Source organism: Pteropus vampyrus, unplaced genomic scaffold, assembly GCF_000151845.1.
Source record: "Pteropus vampyrus isolate Shadow unplaced genomic scaffold, Pvam_2.0 Scaffold77, whole genome shotgun sequence".
Classification (NCBI taxonomy): Eukaryota; Metazoa; Chordata; class Mammalia; order Chiroptera; family Pteropodidae; genus Pteropus; species Pteropus vampyrus.
Window position 1 is genome coordinate 607,708 of NW_011888858.1, and position 5,809 is coordinate 613,516.

Below are 5,809 nucleotides of genomic sequence, written 5' to 3' on the forward strand. Positions count from 1 at the left end.
GAAGAGTCATGACCATGTGTGGAAATGTGATTCAAGGATATGGATCAAATGAATCTGATACAATGGTTAATCAGAAAGCAATAAATAAGTGAATCAAGTGAAATAATCATGCATTATTAAATGGCCAGTGCTAGAAAATACAAAATTTTTAAATTATTTTTTAAAGTTTTTTTTAAGCATTAAAGAAAAATATTGTTATACAACGATACCCGCTCATTCCAATTTATTAATTGCAATTTTTAAAAAAGGTTTTTTCTCTTCCAATTTGCATTTATAAATTTCCTCAAGCAATAATTATATATTAATAATTCAGTTTAATAAATTGTAAATTTTTAATGTTTCGATCTTACTAAAAAAAAAAACCTCTCTTCTTTTCCAAGGCTTTCTGTCTTTGAAACTAAACTGTGAGCTTGTGCTTATGTAACATAAGAGTTAAATACATTGGCTTTGTAATCAAAGACACCTCAGTTCCTGACTCTGTTACGAGGATGTTATGTGGCTTGGGACACTTTCCTTAGTTTCTCTGACCCTCTGTTTCTTCATCAGAAAAATGAAGACAACATTACTTGCCACTCAGGATCGTTTTGATGATTAAGTAAAATGATACATGTAAAGTGTGCAGTATCAAAAAGATGGTAAGCACTTGTTAAATGGCACCCTAGCTAAGTTCAGATAAATTGAATAACGTGGGTAAGTAAATATGAAAAATGATCTATGATCTCTAAATTTTTAGAATTTAGAATTAGAATTTAGCATTTAGAATGATGGGATTTGTGCAAGTGAGTAAAGTTTCACCTACTATTAATCACATAATTCCTAAAAGCCCTCATTCTTTTATAAGACAGTTACTAGATCTCTCTCAATAAGCATATGGAGAACCACAGAAGCTCACATTTGATCGTTCAAGGTTCTACAGATCACATCTTTTAAAAAGTCATTGCTGAGGTCTGAATCTTTTAAGAAAACATTAAATACAAGACTCTCTAAAACAGAGTTCCTTCTTGATACTGGGTAAGGGCGTCTGTACATATACTTTCCACATTTCCTATTTCAAGCAGGTTCAGCAAGTTGTAGCTACACAGCCTATGCACTCAGAGATAAATAGGATCACCTATTGAGGCTTTGTTTTACCTTATTTGTTAATCTCTCAAGAGTGTGTGAACCTGAAATTAGTTCATAACCTCTCCTGGATCTTCTTTAGAGAATTATTTAAACTCTTGAAGCCTGGTTTCTCATCTATACATAAAAAAATTATTGTCTTAAATTTACCTGAAAGTTATTTTAATGACTAAATTAATTCATGTAAGTAAATCACTTAGAATTGCCTGATTTATAGTAAGTTTCTAAAAAATATTCCATTTTAAGCAATTATTATTATCATTTCCTATTAAATTAAGAAATCATCAATGGCATACAACTCAGGAATCATTGATTAAATATACTACATGTACCATTCATATAACCTAACCTCTTAGATCAAATATTGATTATAATAATTCTACAAAAAGGTAATATGAGATTATCTATGCATTAGTTGTTAAAATTAGAATTTTTTCATATAACACATTGACTTCCTCTTGTTAATAAGGCTGGCTCAAGTTTTGCTTTAGTTAGCATCTGTTGTAATCCTTCCAAGTTTTATCAACTCCAAGGTTTACTTTATAGAAATCATCTTTATTGTACCACTCGAAATAGATCACCTATCTTCATTGGCTTCTGCTAAAGCCGAACTATGGAAATCCCCAGCAGCTTATTCCCTCTAACTCATGAAGAGATCTCTCTCTGAAATATATGTTTCCTAGTCAAATTAAATTATGTAAATATTGAGCAGCCACCATACATGAAGCATTGCATTGCAGATTGAGCCACTAAAACTAAAAGACCACTTTTCTCTAGCTGGTACATTGGAGGCAATGAATTCTGAGAGCCACATCTACAAATCTTTTTTGTAGCATCTAATACTAAATAGTGCAGCACTTCACATGGAATAGGAAGCAGGTATCTTTTTTCTTGGAAAGCAAAATGTCATTATTTCAATGCAATTCACCAAGGCACAAGAATCTATATAGCTTAGTTATTTTACAAAGTTCAACAGAATGTTAATAGCCACAAAGTATTGGGTTCTGGGATTTAGATTTTATTATGATGGGACTGAATGGCATGCAGATAACCCCAAGAATCCTGTTCAATTTTGCAATACTTGTCATACCTTACAGGTGGTTTCCAGAAGCTCCTGTAATAGAAAATTAAGGAAGATTATAGTGGATAGCAGAGCAGTAAGCATATTGAAATTCTTTTATTCTCAAGGTTTTAGGTTTTAAAAATATTTAAGACTTCTTTACAAAAACCTTTTGAAATTATTGCAATAGATCTGAAACAAATTAAAATCAAATTTTAATTTGATTTAATTTGAGCTCTGTTGTATTTGATAAAAAATCAAGGTGCTAGATAAGTACTATAGAATAAGTACTATAGAAAAGAGGGCCTGAATAGACATTTATCCCAAAAGGACATACAGATGGCCAACAGACATATGAAAAAATGCCCAATCTCTCTAATAATCAGGGAAATTTAAATTAAAACTATAATGAAATATTACCTCACTCCTGTCAGAATGGCTATCATCAATAAATCAACCAGTGACAAATGCTGGTGAGGATTTGGAGGAAATGAAACCCTTATACACTGTTGGTGGGATTGTAAATTAATGCAGCAACAATGGAAAACAATATGAAGTTTCCTCAAAAAATTAAAAATAGAGCTAGCATAAAATGCAGCATTTGCACATCTGGATATTGGTCCAAAGAAAACAAAAACACTAATTTGAAAATATATATGCATCCCTATGTTCATTGCAGCCAAGATATGGAAATAGCCAAGATATGGAAACAACCTAGAGGTCAATTCACAAATGAATGGATAAAAAAGATGTAGTACACACACACACACACACACACACATACACACACTACACACAATAGGATATTATTCAGCCATAAAAAAAAAGAATGAAATCTTGCAATTTGCAACAACATAGATAGGCCTAAAGGGTGTTACACCAAGTGAAATAAGTCAGAGAAATACAAATATCTCACTCATATATGAAATCTAAAAAAAAAGTGAATAAACAAAAACAAAAAGAAATAAACCCATAAATATAAAGAACAAGCTGCTAATTGACTAAAGGGAAGGAGTGGGAGGATGAGAATAAAAACAAATTACAACACACGCACACACACACACACACACGCATATTAACCATGTGAGAGACAGATAATGCAATAAAAGTTCATAGGAAGAATAAAGATCCATAGACTAAAATGTGATGGCAGCTAGATCTAAGAAGAATGTTGAGTAGCCAGCAGAAGTTGTACATAATGTGGCAAGATGTGGCTACAGAATGAGGAATACAGACTCACTGATCCCTTCAGTCTCTCCCCGCCCCTCAACCCACAAAAATATAAAAAGTGTATGGACCAGATTTCACTAATATGTAATGCCTGCCTAACTGGATTACTTTTTTTTTTTTTAATAGACTTTATCTTTTAGAGCAGTGTAAGGTTCACAGCAAAATGGAGGGAAAGGTACAGAGATTTTCCATTTAGCCTCACCCCCACACACATACAGGCTCCCCTATTATCAACATCATGAACATCCTCCACCAGAGTGGAGCATTTGTTAAAAGTGGAAAACCTACATTTACACAATACCACTCAAAGTCCAGCATTTACATTAGAGTTCATTCTTGCTGTTGCATAACCATGTGTTTGTACAAATTAATAAAGATTTAAAAAAGAAAAGAATATTAGATTATGCTTTGAAAACATTACAAGATTCCCAGTTTAGCTAATACTAAATTAAACTTTAGAAGCCAAATTATTTAAGACCTAAGGTAAAAGCTGAGAACATCTAAATAAAACTAAGAAAAATCCCTATAGAAATTGTAAAGCATCAATTTAAAATATACCACCATTCTTTTGTGAGTCATCACTTTGATCAATATATCTTACTGGGCATAGAGATGTGCAGAACTTGTATAAGATTAAGAAATTAAAAGTTTGTACTATTGGAAGAAAATTATCTCCACTTCTGCCAAGAAGAGAAGCTTAGGAATTCCAAGACACATCTAATTTTATATTCATTGTGGTGACCGCTTTTCTCAGCAGCTCTAAAAGAGCACTGTCTAACAGAAATACAATTTGAAGCACAAATGAAAGGTACAAATGTAACTTTAATTTTTTTAGTGGTCACTTTAAAAAATGTAAAATGAACAGATGGAATTAAGTTTAGTAATTAGATAAATATATCCAACAAAATCAATATAAAATAAAATATTTTATATAATTTATCATACTTGCTGTTCAAAATCTGGGAAGTTATTTACACTTATAGCACAACTCAATTTTAACTAACAACATATTTATTCTTATGCCTACTAGCTATATAAAACTAGTGGCTATTGTATAGGACAGCCAAACTCTACACCCATAATTTTAGCTGTTGCTTGTTATGGCCACTTGCATGATGCATGGACATAACAAACCAAACAAGTCTTAGTGCCAGGTGGATACTAGATCATTCAAGGGGATGAGTTTGTAAATTACATAAATATCTAACCACTATGCTGTACACATGAAACTAATATAAAATAAAACTGAATGTCAACTGTAGTTGAAAAATCAAAATGAGGGGGGAGGGGAGAAAGAGTAACCAAAACAAACAAACAAACATACCAAACAAGTCTGACGCTTATATGTACATACATTCATAAATGTTCATATGCATAGTCCTTTTCCTCCGTTGCTGTTCAACCTTGTGATAAATGGTTGTGCATCTCCAGAATCATTCTCTACTTCCTTTTGTTCTTGGTTTGACTGTAACAATATTTGAGGCCAAATGGCAAAAGGAAGTAGAGGAGGGTCAGAGTGTTTACTTCCCACCCCTGCCAGCTCTTTGAAAGTTTGCAGTTTTGACAGTGGTCGAAATTTTCTAAGACAACAGTTCCTTATTGATACCTGTCTCAGTTAGAGCTCCTGGCAGGTTTAGTAGCATCACTATCTTTCCTTACCTCTTATGAAGTCCATAATGAATTTCTGTGGTACTAGTTTCTGGGTGTTTTACCATCCCTTGTTGGATTCCTTTACTTTGCCTATGTCCCTATAAATAGCTCCATTATTACCTTCTCTTCATCCAATCTTTTGAATGTTCTATTTCTTACTGTGACCCTAATTAACATAATAGTTATAATAATTTAGCTAATATTACTCATTCTATAACGTGAACACCATTTTTGACTTATCTCTGCCAAATTAGCTTCTATTTGGCCATTAATTATTTTCTCCTATTACTTTCCATATTTTCATCTTGGACTCAGTCACTTTCTAGCATAATTTGTTAACATTTTCTTTTGCCTCCTTGCCTTAACTGAAAACTGAATTTCCCCTCAAAATATTTCTAACATCTACTATTTTTCTCTCACACTCATATCATAGGACCAGAAGGCAAAGTACACATTCTTATTTTCCAATTACCATTTTATTCATTATTTTTTCTTTTATTCTTTCAGCTTTCATTCAACGAATATTTATTGAGCACTGACTATATGTCAAGCAAATTTTAAGAATGAGGAAAAAAATCAATGACCAATTATGTAAAATTCTCTGCTCTCATGGATCTTACATGCTCTTTGGTGAGGTAGATAGTTAGCAAGATAAATAATAATATATATTATGTTAAATAGTGATATTGTCACTTACACATCATTTTTCTTTAGCAGTCAAGCACGAATTTCTTCTTTTGAGGCTATGTC